Source organism: Podarcis muralis, chromosome 8 (genome assembly GCF_964188315.1).
Source record: "Podarcis muralis chromosome 8, rPodMur119.hap1.1, whole genome shotgun sequence".
Lineage (NCBI taxonomy): Eukaryota > Metazoa > Chordata > Lepidosauria > Squamata > Lacertidae > Podarcis > Podarcis muralis.
In genome coordinates this window covers 58,803,501-58,824,658 of record NC_135662.1, presented here as the reverse complement: position 1 = coordinate 58,824,658, position 21,158 = coordinate 58,803,501, and the positions used below count along the sequence as shown (strand labels likewise).

At 43.2% G+C, this 21,158-nt stretch overlaps 1 long non-coding RNA gene across 1 annotated transcript in view; it reads right to left on the bottom strand.

Annotated features, from left to right (window-relative positions):
• Positions 1-21,158, bottom strand: part of LOC114600847 (uncharacterized) — a 93,920-nt gene that overhangs the window by 70,187 nt on the left and 2,575 nt on the right. The window contains exon 2 of the long non-coding RNA XR_013394005.1: positions 303-378. This is a non-coding gene — a long non-coding RNA (uncharacterized LOC114600847). The remainder of the gene's footprint in view (positions 1-302; positions 379-21,158) is intronic.

The window sequence follows — 21,158 nt, the reverse complement described above, 5'->3', positions numbered from 1 at the left end:
ATGGCACTCTTGTAAGAGTGGAACGATCTCCTTCGGGAGGTTGTGGACTCTCCTTCCTTGGAGGTTTTTAAGCGTGGCCACCTGTCATGGATGCTTTAGCTGAGATTCCTGCATTGCAGGGGGTTGGACTAGATGACCCTTAGGGTCCCTTCCAACTCTACAATTCTATGGTTCCCAGGAACTGGTATTCATAGGAATAGTGCTCAACTCAGAAATCAAGTCCCTGAGTCAGTTATATAGCACAGCACTTGTCCTAGGTGTTCAAAAGGTTCTTCACACATGAAATCCAATTCAGACTTTACCTTGGTCTAGCTCCGAGCTTCTCCAGCGTTTCCCCTGCCGTCTTCATAAGGGCTCCTCCAGTCACTTCACTTTGTCCTATCAATAATAAATGGCCCACAGTGAGAAATCATATCAAACTTAAAAGGAGGAAGGGGAAACAGACACTTCAGTGTAAAACAGAGCTTTAAAATCCTGCTCACGTATAAACAATAGGAGCATAATGAAAATATGCCTGCTGAGGCATCTGGTTATTGCCGTTGTAATAACACCATTCATAACCAAAAAAAAAAAAAAGAGGGCAGCATGCCACACAAAAGAAAGGCAAAATTAAATTTTGAAAAATACAGTACGGCTCCTGCTGCCAGACCCATCGAGCTGAGACCACACACCTGAGAGTCAATTACAGAATTCTTACAGACCTGTCACAGGCTGCGCTCACTGTGGGGAAATGACAAATGATTGTTTGCCACAGGTTGAACCATCTACAACATCGGCATCAAGCAACATTGTCATTAACCTCCCCTCTTTCTATGCGCCGATCCTACAGCAGCTAATGTAGGGGACCTTGGACAACTGGATATTGAAACCCAATAATACTAGATAGAACATAGGGTGGTCAAAGAGGTTGAATGGTGGGAGAAGTTCTGAAAGGAAGCCGTTCTTCACACAGCACATAGACTGGAACTTGATGGCTCAAGGTGCAGTAAAGGCCACCAACTTGGACAGCTTTAAAAGACGCAACAAATTCATGAAAGATAAGGCTATCCATGGCTGCTAGCCATGTTGGTCATGTATTTCCTCCAGCATCAGAGGCAAAATGCTATGGGTTATCAGCTGCTAAAGAGCTTTCATGCCCTTCTTCAGGCTTCCAACAGGCATCTGGTTGGCCACTGTGGTAAACAGGATGCTATGTAGACTAGATATGCCTTTGCTCCTCTCTCATAAAGGTAAAGGGACCCCTGACCATTAGGTCCAGTCGTGACCGACTCTGGGGTTGCGGCGCTCATCTCGCTTTATTGGCCGAGGGACCTTCCTCTCTCATAGGCAGCCTCATATGCTAAGCTGAGGAAACAACAGCACTTGTTCTATTGACTGGATGTGTGTACAACGAATGTACAGTACTTAGGCAGGGGGAGAATGGGATCCCAGCAACAAGTTGTGTCCCTTGACCTTTTTTGCATGGTTCCTATGTACATTCAAGCAGTATGTCAGACAGGAGCCCACCTGCATATACCAGAACCTATGGACATACATTTTTTTATGTACAAAGGTATATCCATAGACTAAATCAGGGCTTTTGTCATGATCCCGCTTCCCCCATCTGTGTTCAGTTGTGCTAACGTTTGCAATTAAATTAGCAAAATTATCTATGGGAGTATATGTATGAAGAAGATCAATTGTGCTAAGGCTAGTTCTTGCACTGTTTTTCTTCTACATACCCAAGGAAGCTGACCTTGGCTGTGTGCACATCACAGCTGGCCTGGACTAGACATGCCCTAATAAGCTAGCGTTCCAAAAAGAAGTATATTTGTTATGAAATAAATTATAAGAAACTTCCATGCACAACTCCCTGCCCTCCGCCGCCCACATGTAAAAGTCTGTCCTATTAAGCAGAGGCTTGTAAAGGAATGAGTGGCTTAAGGGGAAAAAATCCCCAGTGGCTGCTATGCTTTCTATAAATGCTATTATAGATAAAATAAAAATAATCAATCACCTCTCTCAAACTGAAATGAAACAAGACTGACAATTTGGAACAGTGCTCAGTATTGTTACCCGGAAAAGTAAAAGTAAGTCACATGGCACATGCAGTTGTAGTGCCAGTTTCCTCTTAAAGCCAGCCAAGGGACCTTGCAAACCAGTTGCTGGCTCCCGGTCTCCTATAAGAAGTTACAAGGGGACTAGTGTTTGGGTTTGCACCAACCCTTTGCTTTTGCAAACATTTACCTTGACATCACTACTCATGAAAACATACTAAGCAAAGCTCTGTTTTGGAAATTAGGAACATTTTTTCCCTAAAGAAAATATGATTAAGACTCCAGTCCAAAATATGTTAAATTGGAATGCTGCTGAAATCAATTAGACTTGATTTAGGGAAAATGTAGTTAGGACCAGGCTACAACTTGGCTTAAATATTACTTTAATAATACTTTACTAGAATTACAACTTTAATAAATACTTTACTAGAATATAGCTTGAATAAAAAAGAATAATGTGTATCAATGGTTTGCACAGTTACTATCAATGAGCTATTCTTGAGTTACACTACAGTTTCTGTGACTATGTAGTTCATACAGGGCTGTCTCCATGTTGGCTCCACCTTGGCAAAGTGTTCTCTGGTGGATCCCTTTCTATGTTGAAATCCCACCCACTCCCCTACCCCACAGTGAGTTTACCTAGCAACAGCTGTCAAAGGAGCCCATCTTCTCACCCGAAATGTTTCAACATCTATACAAAGCCACTGGGTGAAACTGTAAATAGCGTTAGGGCTGGGTGTAAGGCATAGGCAAACTCCGGCCCTCCAGATATTTGGGACTACAATTCCCATCATCCTTGACCACTGGTCCTGTTAGCTAGAGTTGATGGGAATTGTAGTCCCAAACATCTGGAGGGCTGGAGTTTTACTATGTCTGGTATAAATCAATATGCATACAGAATGATAGGATTGGAAGGGATTCCAAGGATCACCTAGTCCAACCTCCTGCAGTACAGAAATCTCAAGTAAAGCATCCATGACAGATGACCATGGATGGACAGATGACCAGCATCACATAGCACAGAGATACATGAAAAAAGTAGAGAAACGCGGCTCATTTGTCTGCTTGAGTAGGGAATTTCCGACTTATGTTGGAAGCAATGGGGGTTTTTTATCAGAGGAGGGAGGGAAGGAAGGAGGGATGGGGGCTCAGTGCTGCTCATGGCACCCTTGACCATCACCCCAGGGTGCCATGGTACACTGGTTGAAAACCACTGCCCTAAAGAATGAAAGCATTTCTCCATTAAGAGTAAATAATGATGATGATGATATAGGATCCTCAATATTTTAGAGTGTTGTGGGCTTCTGCTAGTAAAGTAGGGCTCCCCCCCTTCCTCCCCGTGCCCCCCAAAACTGGCTCTAGGGCAGTTGGGAGAACCCCCAGAACAGCATATGGGGGAAGAAGAGGGGGACTGTTCCATTTGGCAAGCGGAAAGAAAAGCTCGCCCTGATGGAACGACTGACATAGCACAACATTGAACTCCTTCCCCTGGAAGATTTTTAATATCCTGATGCATGTCCACATGAACCACAAATGTCAAAAGGATATTAATTTAATCTCACTCCTTTTTTAAAAAAAAAATACGACTTGTGTATTATATTAGACCCATTAATTCAGTTAACTTGTGAATCCTTGGAAATATATTTTTGTTATTTGGAACATATGCTCAACTTAAATTACTTGCAGAAATTCCAGTTTTACACATGATAAACTAGTTGAGTGGGAAGTGAAATGCTTAAAAAAAACAGCTGACACCCTGATCTTAAGCATCTGCATTGGCACATCCATCAATCCCTAGACCAGCCTTCCTCAACATTGCATCTTCCAGATACTTTGAACGACAACTCCCATCAGCCCAGTCAGCATGGCCAATGGCCGGGTATGATGGCACATGTAGTATGACATATCTGAAGCACACCAGGTTGGGGAAACCTGTCCTAGAGCCTTCTGTCCTGGATAATTATCAGCCAGTTTCTACTGTCCCTTTCTCTGTGTGCAAGATGTTTAAGCAAATGGTAGCTTCTTGGATAGTATGGATGCATTCCAGTTGGGAAGACGGCTTTGTTCGGGGACTGAATCTGCACTGGCAGATGACCTGCACTGGAAACTGCATAGGGGGAGCGTGGCATCATCATTTCTGCAGGATCGCTCTGTGTCTTTCAATGCCACCTACTATGGTAACCTCTGGATTCTCTACCTGGGTTACAGATGGTTTTGTGACGGCTTCAGCACTATTTGAAAGGCAAGTTCCAGAAGGTGGTGCTGGGGGGCCACTACTCAGCCCCTTAGCCTTTGGTCTATGGGTCCTATGGAACTCCCGTTTCGTCCCCTGTGCTCGTTATAGCTACATTAAACCCACTGGCAATGGCCACTTAAAAGTATGGAGCACAAGCTAACCCAGGAAAGCAGTCTGAGGAACTAAGGAAAATCAAAGCCACAAGAGACAATGTTTTAGGCCATGGGTAGGCAAACCTGGGGTCCAGCCCAATCGCCTTCTAAATCTGGCCCGTGGACGGGAATCAGTATGTTTTTACATGAGTAGAATGTGTCCTTTTATTTAAAATGCATCTCAGGGTTATTTGTGGGGCCTGCCTGGTGTTTTTACATGAATAGAATGTGTCATTTTATTTAAAATGCATCTCTGGGTTATTTGTGGGGCATAGGAATTCATTCATTTCCCCCCCCCAAAAATATAATCAGGGCCCCCACAAGGTCTGAGGGACAGTGGACCGGCCCCCTGCTGAAAAAGTTTGCTGACCCCTGTTTTAGGCTTTACTGACAAATTTAAAGCAAACTCATCATTGGGGTGAAATGGCATCAATATCAGATTGCTGATCGTCTAATAAAAATATGTAACTTTGTCCCTAAGCTCAGCCTCCTTATGTGGTGTGAGGTGGTGTGCCTCTGAATAGCAGTCGTGGGAGAACATAAATGAAGATAGCTGTGTTGCGTTCATGCCCTGCTTATGGGCTTCCTATAGGCATCCGATTGTCTACCATGAGAACAAGATGCTAGGGTAGGGGAGGTCTTTTGCTTGATGCAGTAGGTTCTCAACAACCGGCAAGGAGTGTAGCTCAGAGGCCGAGCATCTGTCTTATATGCCAGACAAACAAAGCAGATCCCACAAGCCTGAAGAGCTACTATTCCTGATACGGATTATGGAAACAAGCCAATCCCGTGCCTCCGCAGCCACATTCTGTCCATCCAATCACTGCTCCAGAAGTGCGCAGGACCAGGCACAATGCCCTCCTCTACTGGTGCAATGCCACAAATAAGCGTTCGGGTGCTAGCCATCACAAAGAAGCTCAAGACCTAGTACCAGAATGTCAAGCACTGAAAGTGTGAAGGGCAGGCGTGCATCCCTGAAACTTGCTGGGGAGGAGGTGGAGCCTTTGAGAGTTCTGATATGTGATATTCTAAGGACCATTTGAGCATCCCAGCCACTGCAGTCCAACTCTGAATGCTGTTTTTTTTCCCTAGTACCTGCCTCATGAGGAAAATGGCTCTTGCTCACTTGTCAGGGACTGCAGCGCAAGCGACTGTTTGCACTGCGGCAATTCAAGTAATTCTGTAAGTTTGCTTTTTTCCCTGCTAGTAACAGCCTGCAAGGAACTCTTCCGAATCCGTTGCCAAACACAGAATGCAATAAAGGGTTAAATGATACACCAATTAAACACAGCAGATATATAAACATGGAAATTTATATCTGAATCCGATTGGATTGCACTGAAGACCACATATTTTCACGCAATGATGTGGACTTTTGGTAGGCAGCAGCCTTAAATGGCTTGTGGGTGGTGCTGACCGTACCTTTCAAATATACAGTGGTACCATGCAAAAATTTTGTCAAACTTCCAGCTAAAACTCTGTGGAAGCTAAAAATGCAATGGAGAAGCACACCACCAACAAACAAAAACAGATTATGTTTATTAAATGCAAAATATAACATTTAAAAATCTTATTAAAGAAATGTATTTTGTGTATTTTGTTAAATATGCTTTTGCAATAGTAGTGAAGTATGCCAATACATGACATCTCTACTACTAAGGCAAGTTAGTGCATAATTAAGAAGTCTTGTAGTTGAAAATAACTACTGCATACTTTTGCTTTTATAAAAAGCACCTTTTAAATATTCTTTGAATCTGCTGATACGAATGAATTTTTTTTTTTAATGCATTTACTCAAATTAACAGTATTTGCACCTCGGTGCAGATTTTCAACCCCAATATATTCTAGCTCCCCTTACTATTTCAAGTGCATTCAGAATCTGTATGTATCTGAACACATAGTGACAATCTTGAATTCCACTTTTGGATGCAGTCCTGTAGTTTTACATGAGAGTAACCCCCCACTGAACTCAACAGGGCTTACTTCTGAGTTAGGCATTGCATTGTTAGGAACCAACATTAATAAACTGTCATTCAAATCCTCTGTCTTTCCATAGTAATGGCTAGTACTGAAATTTAGTACCAAAAGAGCACATTCAGAATATTAGCATGTTTTGATAATGTCTTATATTCAGTGCTTTCTTTCTAGAAAAAGAGGTGCCGGTACTCACCATGAAGTTTCTACAGTAAGTGCAGCACTTTTTAACAACAACAATAAGAGGTGCAGGTATTGCGTACCTTTGAGTGCCCCCTGAAGAAGAAAATGCACTACTTATATTGCTGCCTAGTTGATTAATTTCAAACCCCCCTCCCAAAATGGTCGGAACATTTTAGTTTAACCAAACATATAACTATAAAATCACTGTATAAGAGTTGAATGAATAATAACAATCCTCAAAGCCACGTACATAGTTTTCATCTGCTTTGTCGACTGCAACCATTTTCAGATTATATACTTAAGTAGTCAAACCATAAGTGTCATCGGCAGCATAAAGCTCTTCTATATTGGAACCAGATAACCGTTCAAATGAGGGGAAGGAGGGGGGGAAGACTTATCTAATTCAAAGTATATATACTGTACGGTTGAAAATCTCCTGCAGTTTAAAGCACTTGAGCATTACGGTATCCACAAACCTGTAACAGAATTCCATCCTACGCCCAGAAGCTAAACAAAATCGCCAAGGATGATGGAAAAGCAGGCATGTAACACATACATGGCTGAAACCATGAAACACATGGCTGCATTTTCTCCTGTGCCGTCGAAGTTAAAGGTGCTGAACACCGATGCTACTTTTGTCTCTTTCTGATATGGATCCAAGATGCCAGGCATGGAGACCAGGGCAATGAAACTAATGCAGTCAGCCTTAGCAAATTAGGTAAATTAGAAATCGTTTGATGGCATTCTATTGTTGCCATTGTAATCACAGTAATTTTCATTGGTAATGGTGCTTCGTGATGAAGTGGGATTCTCACGGAATAATTGTGAAAGGTATACTGGAAGAATCGGCGTGTAGCATCTGGCTGCAAAAAGGAGGAAAAAAAGCTCTTCGGATTCAAATTGGCATTATATTTTATCTTGAAAATTTATTAGAGATTCACATCATGCCATTTTAAGTGGAAAAGGTGAAAGCAGAGTAATTTTGTTCTATGAATTATTCATAATTATTCAGACTGGGTGAAGCTGCCATCCAGGCACTGACAGTTTCTTCTGCTCTGAGCCTCCATTTACGCTTGTCATTTTTATTCCTTTATCTACGATCGCTTTCTTAGTTACAGAACTTGTCCCTTAGGGCTTCCTCTTCGCAAAAAAACCAACAAAAACCTGAGTCTTTCAAATCAGCAAGAATGCAAAGGATGTGCTGCTTGCCACAAATCACAGTTCTCCACAAGCTGTCTTTTTCTCTCCCCCCATCACATCGCCGCCCCCCCTCCAATAGCATTTTGAAAACCCACATCCACAACGTTGCCTGTTCTTTGATTAGATGGCTTTAGAGAAGGAAAAAGGAAAAAGAAACAGAAAAATACAAAAAAAAAAGAGCGTGTTGCAACTGAAGAAGAGTTATATATTCTCCTGAAACAACAACCCAGAAGATAGTGGTGTTTTGTGCGTCTTCCTTTGTTGTCAATGTAACCCATTCTAGCTGCATAGCATCACGCAGAAAGAAACAACTGTTAAGGCAGGCTGACTTCAGTGCCCTCGCTTCCAATGTGACGCGCTCACGACAGACTAATCCACACAAATATACACTTAGGAGGCTAAAAAAAAAAGAGAGAAAGAAAAAAGAAAACCACAAGTAAATAGCTGCTTATGGAAAATAAATGTAAAAAACAGAAACCAGCAGCAGTTGGGTAGCAAAGTGGAGCACTCGATTCTCACAGGCTGAAAGCGAAAGAGACTGCAATCCCAGAGATTCTCCACTTGATGGCTGGCTGTGACACTGCTAGCCGACTGCTACCCTGCATCCATCCAAAAGGACTGGGATTGATTTAGGTCAGGGAGTCTGCTTTCTCGCTTGAGCTTTTGCTCTAACCGGTGGGAGAAACTGTGGCTATATCTATAGGACCAGGAACTAATATATTACTCTGGGATATTGAGAAGGCTTCCGCAGCAGAGCGCTTGCAAAAAAACAACAGCCAAAAACAGAAGGGGGGGTTAAAAAGGCCCCAGACAGTAACAGGTATCGTCTCCTTTGTCCTGTTCCTGCAGGTGTGTGTCGTTGTGGCATAAGCAACTGTTCACATACAAGGCAGAAAAACCAATCGCTCTTCGTCAGAGGCAATTTAGGTAAAAGGCTCCGAGCAGTGCGTGCCTCCGTTCAAGAGACGCTGCGAATGTCTGAAGCTAACGTGCACATCCAGGTGGTATGCTTCTCCTGGACAAAGGTAAAAAAAAAATGTACACTGCAGTAAAACAGATGGAAGGATTTTTAATACAAAATAATAAAGCCTATGCTGCTCCGTGCCCGGTTCTAGGCGTCTTCTTTGCCGCACTGCGACTAGAAAACTGCAGCAGGGAGAGCTCTGGCACTTGCGATAATGTAGAAAGCAGCAGCTCTGTGACAAAGCAGTCAGCTGACTTGCACTGTTATAATTCAATGTCCTCTCTAAAAATAAGGCCAGTTTCTAAGCTAGCACCAGAGGATGACCCGGCATACCAAATCCAGCCCCCCAAAAACCTGCAAGAAAGGGGGGAGTGGTGCCAGGGATTCTTCTATTATTACCCTATATCAGATGTGTTGTTTTGAGCTGTTTTGCATGGGGGGGGACTTGTTTTGGGGGGGGTGGGAGTCCTGCTGCTTTTAGTAGAGTTACCCTTTGGGATACAGAACTGTTCGCAGCGTTTCGAAAGCTGCTGCATAGCTTTTAGCATCATCATCAAGTGAGGAGCAACAGATAGGCAGGAAGGGGTTACAGGTTTCCTAAAATGACTCTGAACATGTCTCTGATGCCCAGATACTGAAGTAATGGGTGCCGTGGGAAATGCAGACCAAGAACAGAACAGCAAATGCTAAGAGTCCAGGAGAAAGCTCTTTAGTCTTCATTATGCTGGTGCTCAGACAGCAATCCTCCTCCTACAGGTGACAAACGTGCAGCAGTTCTCAGCTAAAGCTAACACGAGCTGATGTCTGAAAATTAGGACAGCATGCCTACATTACACATTAAAGCCAGTTTTAAACACGTTTAAGTGTCACAGTACCAAATCAAGGATCCCTGGGAATTTTAATTCTATGAAGGAGCCATGGTCCCAAGACAGCATTAATATGAAAAACAACAGAACCCTGTGGCACCTTGAAGACTATTGTGACACTAGGTTTTTGTCAGCAAAAGCCCACTTTAGCAGATAGATCATTTTGGGGGGAAATTCTGGATGACTAAACTGGTTTCAGTCTAGTTTAAATGTGTACTGTGCCTGGGCATGAACACCAAAATATTTCATCCGAAGTGGCCCAACAGAAGCCAATGGTAGCACAGAAACCATCTTCCAGTCTACCCCATGCACTACTGCATTCAGAAGGCTTGCTTCTGAGGGAAAAAAATGAGTATGTTCAGAATATTAAGCTAGCACAGGCCTGATCCAAAAGGCCAGTCTCTTTGTAAAGGGTTCTCAGACATCTAGTCTCCTTTATTATAATATAATAATAAATTATTTGTACCCCGCCCATCCAACCGGGTCATAGCTGTCAACGTTTCCCTTTTTTTAAGGGAAATTCCCTTATTCCGAATAGGATTTCTTACAAGAAAAGGGAAAAGTTGACAGCTATGCACTGGGTTGCCCGAGTCTACGGTATGAAGCTGCAGGGTTTGAATCAAACCTTTTCCTGATCAACTAAGTAGCCAGCCATTCCATCTCTCCACCAGCCATTCCTGTGCCACACCGACAGAAAATACTACTGTATCCAGGAAAGTGTTAAGACTATTGTTCTGTGTATGGGGAAAGGGAGAATTCATCACCCATGTCCTCTTTCACAGGACCAACTACAATTCCAAACCTAACCTTGCTACACTTCAGTCATGCTCTGATAGGCTTGATAGCCTACAAGCCTGTGCCTTTCTTTGCTTAAATTAGATGTGCAGAGGATCCTGCAAGGGCTGAGGACTCCTGCCAGGTGATTGCTGGCAATTAGATTTGCTGCCACCAGCTTCCTTTTAAAAAAAAGCCCAGCACAGATGTGCTCTGTGACTGTAGAAAAGGTGGGAAATGTTTATCTGCTGCTGACAGCCACAGTCTTAAAGATGTTGCTATATAGCAGGGGTCAGCAAACTTTTTCAGCAAGGGGCCGGTCCACTGTCCCTCAGACCTTGTGGGGGGCCAGACTATATGAATCCCTATGCCCCAGAAGTAACCCAGAGATGCATTTTAAATAAAAGCACACATTCTACTCATGTAAAAACACCAGGCAGGCCCCACAAATAACCCAGAGATGCATTTTAAATAAAAGCACACATTCTACTCATGTAAAAACATGCTGATTCCCGGACCATATGTGGGCTGGATTTAGAAGGCGATTGGGCCGGATCTGGCCCCCGGGCCTTAGTTTGCCTACCCATGCTATATAGATACAAGAAGTTTCTTTTAAAAAAAAATAAAGTTCAATGTTTTATTCTATTTTTATATACATTGGAAGCTGCCCAGAGTGGCTGGGGCAACCCAGTAAGATGTGTGGGGTATAAATAGTAAAATTATAATTATGGAATGGGGTGTCCCTATTTTCATCGGAGAAATGTTGGATGGTATGGTACAGCTGCAGTGCCACTGGCAGGTGGCTCAGTGGTGGTGAGTGTCCCGTGGGGGTGTGGGGTGTGGTGGGTAGTGTGGCAGAGCAGGGTGGCACTTCCTGTTTTGCCTCAAGTGGCAAAATGAGACGTACCATCCCTGACCTCAGGATTTCAGAACTTGCACCTTAGCACTCCCGCCTCTGCCTCCCCCCACCGCCGTGGGGCTCTCAACAGCAGTGGCTGCGGCGGTCACAGCCTAGGCGAGTCTGCAAGCAGCCAGCCTTCCTGCGGCTGAGGAACCCTGTTGGCCGCGGATGCTGTGACGGATGCCACAGGGGCTCCTGCCCCAGCTGCACCAGTCTCAGCCTGGCCGGCATGAGGCTCGCCCGGTCCGCTGCCAGGCTTACCCAGCTCCAGCTCAGGTGAGTTCCCTGGACCCCTAATTGGGAACCACTGGTCTAGGACATCAAGGATGTCTGTCTATGCTCTGCTAGTCAATAAGAATTCCAGGTGAAAAAGGGAGGCAGGGAGCTGGAAGCAAATCCTCTGTTGCCCTGCAGCTCTCTGAAGCCGCCTTTGGAAAACAGGAGGAACACCGTGTGTCCGAAATACCCTTCCATTCACTGCTCCCAAAGCCAACTTCCAGACTGCATTCAGGAATGTGGGAAATAAATCTCTTTCATCTCCTGCGACCAAATTTAGCATCTACCCACCTCCCACCAGTCTCCAACATTCTGCTTCTTGATATTAATAGGGATGTGGGGAACTGGGTTTTATACAGAGAGATTGGAAATAGGCCAGAGAAAGCTAGCTGAGACACACATCTATTGAAATCAGCAGGGCATCTGAACACCCATGGGGCACTTCACGAATTGTAAGCATCAGTCCTACTAGAACACACATGCACCACAAATGCACATGTATGTGTGACAAATGCAGACATGCCTGTTTCCCCCCACCTTGATATATTGTGTAGGAAAGTTGTCATGTATGAAGCTGCCTAAAATGCACTACATTTTAGTGCATTATATATATAAAATTCCATGTAATTCAATATTATTGCCAGGTACCGACTCAGCAATACATCTTACTGTTTGCCTCTTTCCTCTGGGTGGCCGTGGATTTAAATGGTGATTTGCTCACAGTCACTGCAGGTTTCTGATTTATTAAGCAATAATGAATAAAAGAAACATGCCACCCTGCTTTCCCTATTAAAGGCAACTATTGCATTACTTATTTATTTGCACTCTCCTTAAATAAAGTTCAGCTCAGACGGATTCGAAGAGTAATATTCTGGGCCAGATGTTCATCTGAAGTGCTGAGAGGCTAAGATGAGATGGGAAATTTGAAAAAGGGTGGCAGGGGGTTCTCTTAAGGTTGCCTGTTCAAATGAGTATATATACAAAAGGTAGGCAGACAGAAGGGATTTTGTTATATTGCAGCCCACATAATATCAATGGAAGGGATCAATATAGAGTATTAGAAAAGTGTAGGGTAAACCAAAAGACAGGAAATCAAAAAATGCTGCTAGCCCCCCCCCCCCAGCATGTTCAACAATGGTGTTTAAAAAGATCCGAACGCACTTTCCCACTATAAATATAGAGACAAAGTAAGTCTTTTGTAGGGTCAATCCTAGGCCACTGAGCCTAACTTAAGGCCTTGTGCCTGCTTAAATTAAAGTCTTGTTTTTTTCTTAGTTCTGCACAGAATGAGTTTTGTTTAACTTGGTGAAATCTAGGCTCACAAGGGTCAAATCTGATAGTATTTAGGCACATAATATAACAGATTAGGAGATGACACAAGCCTAAAGATCTTATCTTTATGTGATCAAGTCACAGCAGCTGGCTTCCCCTAGCAGCTTAACTCCTTGCTTCCTACCATTTAGTCTCCCTCTTGCTTCTATCTCTGCTTTTCCTTTCCAGCCACCCGTTGAGCCAGTTTTGCACCCTAGCACTGAGAAAAGTAAGATATCGTTGACAAAAACCCTGCACCCTACGCAATGAGAACTTTCAGACATTTTTGTTCACCTGCAGAAATTTTCAAAATGCAATTCATTTTTCCATTAATTGATGGTGAATGGTAGGGTGAAACAAAACACACGAAAAATGTATTAGCATTACTGCAAATAGCTGTTAACCAGTAACAAGCACATATAAAAAACAAGATAACGAGAGTGTGCCGTAAATATATAATTTCACTATTAGATCACAGAGACACTCTGAAATTCATTCTAGGAGTCCATCTCTAGGCTGAACCAGCGGTAAACTGAGCATATTTTTAGTAGTTTGAAGACATACTTGATAGATGAGTTGGGAGTAAATTCATGCAACTGAGCCTAAAAGATCAGCAGGGACTCATTTTCAGCAGTGCTTACCTCTATGCCAAGGGTGGGGAAAATTTTTTGCCTGATGGGCCAGATCTTTATTTCCCTCGCACTGCCAAACCAACTTTGGCAGGTAGGTGGGGCCACCCAGCTACCAATCATCTGGTATCCTATTGATGTCATGTGACTGGACACATCCCCCTACACCAGGGGTAGTCAACCTTTTTATACCTACCGCCCACTAATGCATCTTTCTTGATGGTAAAATTTCCTTACCGCCCACCAGTGCTGCAGTAACATGTGGCGTAGAACCCCCTACCGCCCACCTGGAATCCTGAAATGCCTGCTAGTTGGTGGCAGGGACCAGGATGACTACCCCTGCCCTACACCAAAGTCGACCCGCTACCGTCGGCAGAGCTACGACACAGACAAAACAGTGAGTAATCTCAACCAAATAACAATTAGAAATTGGCTTTGGTTTCTGATAATATTGCTCTTTAAGGCAGTGCTACCAAGAGGTTTTCAGCTCAGGTACAGATGCAGAACTGCCACTTCTCCAAGACAGAAATATAACCCGAGATTGTATGCACACATACACATACGCTGAACTGTTTCAATATTTTCTGCTAGACAGCAATGCATGTGGCTGGGAAAGGGGGAACCGTACATCAAATGGTAGAAAAACAAAATAAAACCAAATCAAATAGAGGGGGAGGGGAGAAAGCCTCACCTTCAAATTGTTGGACCAATTTAAAACTGGCCAGGTGCCAGCTCCATTTGCTTATATAAGCACACAAACACACAGATAAAACCCCAGGCATAATGAGCACTTCAAGTGTTGCAAAACAAGGGAGATCAGACACCGTCCCGTTCAATAGGAGACATAAATGTTTATCAGTTTTGATAAACTCTCTTGCTTGCACCGACTGTATAAATGAGCATTGTGGAAAGTAATAGCTGCAATGTTCATTGCAATTTTTAGGTACAGTATTATATGGTGCCAGTAATATCACAGACATTGTGAGAAAACATTTGCAGGTCTGTATTTTGTTTTTTGTAGCAGTGAACTGGTCTCGTGAAAATTCACAGGTGTATGGTATATACACAGGATCATGGTCCCCTTTTCCGTATGCGGCTATAGCGCCCATCCATGGTAAATGTTAATTGATTTGGTTATTGTGGTAGAAGTCGTTATATTAAAGGAGAAAATTTAATTAGGTGTGAACTGGAAGAATACTTATATGGCTTCCCTGCTCCAGTTGCTTCCTAGAGCTCTCTTTCCCCCCTGTATCATTCAAAACAGAGTTGTGCTTTGAATACAAGTCAAAAAGTAGATTGGGGGTATGTTTTGGAATAGAAAAAGAGTGCAGCTGGAAACAAGAGTTGGCAGCCGCTCCTTCCAGATACTGTTCATAATTCCCCTCTTAAAGCGGCTTTTCTTCTTCACTGCCAGTTTTTTGTTTATATGCTTTATAAGGCATGCCGTTTCTGCAATATGGTGCCTTTATTATACTTTATATGGCATGCAATTTCTGCACAATTAAGCAAAGCATGAAAACAAATTGGCCTAGTTTTTCCACATCTGTGGCAATGTAATATGTGACTAGGAATTTACCCATTGTGCATATCTCCTTAGGTGTTGTATACTGTACTTATTAAGAAGTAATTAGAGATAATTTTGACCCACAGGTGATCTAGTGTGGCAAAATATGCTGTGTAGGTAACACCTTTCTTCTCATCTATGCAAACTGTGTTTTTCTAGCCACTTAACATTACAGTGGTACCTCGGGTTGAGAACTTAATTCGTTCTGGAGGTCCATTCTTAACCTAAAACTGTTTTTAACCTGAGGCACCACTTTAGCTGGGTTGGGACGCAGGTGGCTCTATGGGTTAAACCACAGAGCCTAGGACATGCCAATCAGAAGGTCGGCGGTTTGAATCCCCACGACGGGGTGAGCTCTCGTTGCTCGGTCCCTGCTCCTGCCAACCTAGCAGTTCAAAAGCACATCAAAGTGCAAGTAGATAAATAGGTACCGCTCCGGCGGCCCGGCGGCAGCAGGAGGCCCCATTAGCTAAAGTGGTGCTTCAGGTTAAGAACAGCTTCAGGTTAAGAACGGACCTCTGGAACGAATTAAGTACTTAACCCGAGGTACCACTGTATTGTGATCTATTGTTGCAGGGCCCATAAAAGACGTAGGGCCCAATAGGCCGGTGCCTATTCTACCTATTTATTGTTTCTTATGTGAAAAACTTTCAATGAAAATCGATTACAAAAATAAAATTTAATCGAGCATTTAAAAGTGAGAGACACCAGTGATTCACAGGAAACTGAATTCTATTATCAGTACCATAGTTTGTGCATTTCCCTTTACTTCTACAGTCCTTGTTCCTTATTAAGGAACCTCCATGAGTATTTATTGATGACATTTGTCTTTCCATTCAAAGATGCCCAAGGCCACATTCAAAATTTAAACAACAGGTATATACAACAATCATACCACACCTCTGACTGGAGAGTAAATCTCTTTGTCTGTTGGGGCCCCAGAACATCTTTCTGTGGGGTACCAATTCCCCTCCCCCCAGCAGTGTTTGGACTGGTAGCAATCATTGGTCTCAGGAAGAACATGGGGACCTTGTACGTCTGTTTCCAGGGACCTGACAAGAAACAAGCAGCCATCATTATAAATACAGTACCAGCCCAGTCTCTGTCTTGCATTGCAGCCTCTTTTTCTTCAGCTGAATATAAAACTTTTGGCCCCAGATGGTGAAAATGCTTTGAGGGTCATGCTTAACAGGGTCCATTTAGGGAATTAATGCTCTGCACACACAAGTGTTTTTGGTCTCTAAACAACAAACAGGATTGATTTCCAAATGGTGGCATTAAATGCAAACTGCTAGTGCGCAAACACAATAGGGCAATGTACTAGAACTGAGTCAGAAAGCAGCTAAAAGGAAATAGTATTCTTGATAGCGAGTAAACTATTAACCGACACCAACTATTGCAGCTGCAGGTAAAACAAATGAGCGATAACATTGCACCTGGCCTTCCATAAAATGTTCTCTGTGATTTAACTAGGGACGGTGATAAGTGAGCATTTTCTAGCTTGGTAATTAATACCAGAGAGAGAGAGAAGACTTTGTTGTTTGTAGGAACAGCTGATAGTATTTTACTTAGCACAAACTTTTGTCTCTGTGCAGATTTATGATTTACAAGATGAGAAGGTCTGTGTGAAGAACAAACAGTTTGGTACATGGGCTGAAATACACTGGTTGACTTATCCAGATCAGTGCCTTTCAGATAAAGACAATAATCCGTGTGAAGTGAAGTAACAAACTAGTCTTTCTTATATAACTCTTCTCCTTTCTCAAAAACTTGCCAGATATTACTAAGGTTAACTTAAATTACTCTTAAGTGATTTGGTTTCTACCACTGAAATCATCTAGTAGTTATTTTGGGGTTTCCCCCCCATTTTTAATGTCTCTCTTCAAAATTTTAAAAGTATTTTTATTGCTGAGTTTATCACTAAGACATAGTGGCAAAATTATTATTTTTTTTAAAAAAATCATCATGCATGAACAAAGTTATTGCAACCAGTTTTGAGATGAAAGCATATAGTGCAACAGAAGAAAGCACTGCTGGAATTCCTCTGTGACCAGATTCTATCACTGTGCTGCGGCTTATGTCTGGTCAGAGGCGAAACTAGACTTTATTTCACCGGGGTCAAAGACACAGTTTGGCACACACACACACACACACACACACACACACACAGGAGCCTCAATGGCGCTCCTCTGGAGGCTTCACGCAAGGCAAAAAAATCAGCTAGGAAACCCCGCCCCCTAGCTATGGCAATGCATAAGTGACAAGTGCTTAGGACTAAGGACTTGGGGGTAACAGCAAGTGAATTGAAGGTTATGAAAGAAAGTGCAGCAACAGAGCAACACAAATAAATAGACAAAGGTAGGGAAAATGTAGAAAATTAAATAAGTTGCCTTTTTAATATTGCTGTTCTTATGGCGTTGACTTTTATTATTCACGTAAGCTGCCTTGAACTAAATGAGAAACTAAGAGGTATAAATATTAAATTTAAAAAATCTACAGACGCCATCTTTTATACCAAAACCTTGCATTTTAACCCAAATTACAAACCAAGATGGAATTATACTACAAGCTTGGTTTACAATTCAGTTTGCAAAATTAACCGAATCTTAAGAATTTCGCTTTATAGGTGATACTGTGAAGATCAATGGAAAATATTCTCAGCTACGTTTGGGCAGAGTTGCTCAAAACTCTGGGCATTGACATTATAAACTGAAATGAACTGTCTGTTCCATATTGCTTAGAGCCAATATCCCAGATCGTCTACAGATTCAGGCATGTTTGGGGATACATTGTAAAATGAAACAGGACAATGCAACAAACATCTATTAGATACTGTAGGAAATCAAGCAAGCTGAAGCCCCACTCTTAGAACATGACCTAACTATAGGAGATCTGACCGATTAAGAGCTTCGCTAGCTCACCATTTTTTATTCTCTAAGACGGAACTGCAAGCCTGACAGATTTTACTATAGCAGACATAATTCATCCAATTCTCAATTAAATTCTTGAAGGTTTTCCACAAGGCCTGATGCCAGACAGAAGACACTCATAGTGTGTTGTTATTACTCCTGAATCAGAGTCTATATAGCTAGCTAACTTGTAAAAATAAACAGATAACTTGTGTTTTCTCTTACTGAGCCATATGAATTTTGCATATAATTTCCATTGCCATGAATGCAAGGGGGGGGAAATACCAAAAATGTTTTATGTGTTTTATAAGCATCCTGATAAGTACTGGTTTCTTTTGTAAGATGTGCATTTTACGACGAAGGAATTATGAATAGCTATGCACATGTCATGGGACGTGGGTGGCGCTGTGGGTTAAACCAGAGAGCCTAGGGCTTGCTGATCAGAAGGTTGGCGGTTCGAATCCCCGCCACGGGGTGAGCTCCCGTTGCTCGGTCCCTGCTCCTGCCAACCTAGCAGTTCGAAAGCATGTCAAAGTGCAAGTAGATAAACAGGTACTGCTCCGGCGGGAAGGTAAACGGTGTTTCCGTGCACTGCTCTGGTTCGCCAGAAGCAGCTTAGTCATGCTGGCCACATGACCCGGAAGCTGTACACCGGCTCCCTCGGCCAATAATGTGAGATGAGCGCCGCAACCCCCGAGTCAGCCACGACTGGACCTAATGGTCAGGGGTCCTTTTACCTTTACTAATGCTGCAGTTATGCCGCACCTTAGATCAGGCCACGACCCAGGCTGTACTGGGTCTCAATTGAAGATGGTAGGAAGCTTAACCTGCTTGCCCCATCAGAGGCAGGCTCCTGTCCCCATGCAAGTTACATGGCAGGCAGCTATAGAATAGGTGTAGATGTATCTAGTATGGTGCTGGTGCCAGAAAGGAACCTGCACATGCTCCTCTGCTTGTATGTTGAGTTACACTGCTGGTGTGACAGCTTGGCAACACCACACATGTGTTTCCTTTTCAGGCATCCTCAGTTCAGCGTTTCCCCAACTTGCGTCTCCCTCCAGCTGTTTTTGAACTACAATTCCCATCAACCCTGACCACTGGTCCTGCTAGCTAGGGATGATGGGAGTTGTAGTCCAAAATCAGCTGCAGACTAAAGTTTGGGAAACACTGTCCTAGATGCTATTCATTCCCAGCCACCTTTTGTTTTGTTTTCCGTTCTAGGGATTGGAAGATAGGATTCAACTGTCCCCACCCTAGCTTTATCTGCCTTCAGCTAGCCACAGGATGGGACTCAGGGGGGGAAGCAGGAAGTTTGGGGAATGTGTGGCTCCTCCTATCTCTGATCACTGTAGTGTAAGGAAGCAGCCTCTCAGGCTACAGGAGGACGGGTGCTGCTGGCAGGTTGTATGGGGCAGTCAGCAGGGGGTGGGGGGGAGGGAGAATGATGTGAAGGGTGCTGGCAGCACTGTTGGCTTGCACCGATGGAGTTAGGGCACTCTTGCATCATGCTGTGCTGCAGGGATGTGTGCTGAGGGCACATCCCCATTGTTGTGAGTTTCACTGGCATGTAGGGTCATTGCTGACACAGCCCCAACTGATGGGCAATGGCCATGTTCCAGGGAGGCTGGAGATGCACCTGTCATTTTCACCCCACTTTTCTATTGCCTATTCATGCGTACAGTAGTTCCCCTCCTGAGCTAAGTGCACACTAGATATTGGCCTTCTACCAGCATAGCAGCAACATCTCTCTCCCCACTCCTGGTTTAGGATTATGTTGACAAGCAGGTGCCTGAGAATTTTCTTTTACTGTAAAAAAAAACCAACCCAAAAAAACCCACTTTTTTTAAAAAAAAAAGATAGTGCAGCCATTGGAATATTTATTGTCGTAAAGCACAGGATCTGAAACTATAGAATACTTCAATTAATTTAAAGTGACTACTTTTACACAGTCTCTGTAGAGTACAGCTGTAAGCAGCTGTAACTTCCCCGTTTCCTGCCCAGAAAATGTATTAGGTAACAATTCATCAACCTTAAATACAAGCTTTAAAGAGAAAAGCAAATTCAAATCCTGCCTCAGTTAAGCACACCTGCACATTAAGATCAATCATAAAAAATGATCGGTGTCAGTTGTAAAAATGCTATCCAGAATAAAACGGATGGTGCCCAATCTAGTATTTCTTGCAAAACTACTTTAAAGAGATAACTTGGGGGGGGGGTTGTAATTATATAACACATTTCCTTGAGACGGTTCATATTTAGAATCAAGGGCACCCTCATTACGTACAGGCTAATCAATGTACGTACAGGCAGCTGACATGAATAAATGTAATATATGAAGTTACCCACATTGCTTCATCTCTAGTACAAGGGGGAAAACACACCTTCACCAGTTAAATTTCTGATTGTGAAGCTGCTGTTAGCAGCACAGGAGCCTTGAAAGCAGGGAGGGGAGGTAAGCTGGCAACCATAGTCATATGTGATGTTTGAATGCTGCAGAAAGAAGCACCTTACCTGTTAATTGTGACCAACAAGATTAACATGTAAAAAACGTTATTCACAAATATGTACAATGTTATGGGGGATGTGAGGATGGAAGACTAAAAATACACCACTTAATTTAGAAAATGTCTATTCACAGGTTACATGAACAAAGGTTTAAAGGTGTTTGTAAATCCTACACCTTCCTACACAGACATTGATTTTTAAAAAAAACACCTTATAAATGTGCATTTAAAACTGCATTTCTATCTTTCACACATGAAGGAGGCACAAAGGGAACATGTGAAAAGAGCACATGGGCGACTACATACATAACATTTTAAGTGCACTCAAGAACGGGGTTCCATTCCAATGCATCTACTTTCAAAGCGACAAATGTGTACTCAAACCATGTCCACCGCATTTACAGTGCAGTAAACTTTTCATATTTGCTCAGAAGTAAAGCGGGTGGCGCGGGTGGCGCTGTGGGTAAAACCTCAGTGCCTAGGACTTGCCGATCGCATGGTCGGCGGTTCGAATCCGCGCGGCGGGGTGCGCTCCCGTCGTTTGGTCCCAGCGCCTGCCAATCTAGCAGTTCGAAAGCACCCCCGGGTGCAAGTAGATAAATAGGGACCACTTACTAGCGGGAAGGTAAACGGCGTTCCGTGTGCTGCGCTGGCTCGCCAGATGCAGCTTGTCACGCTG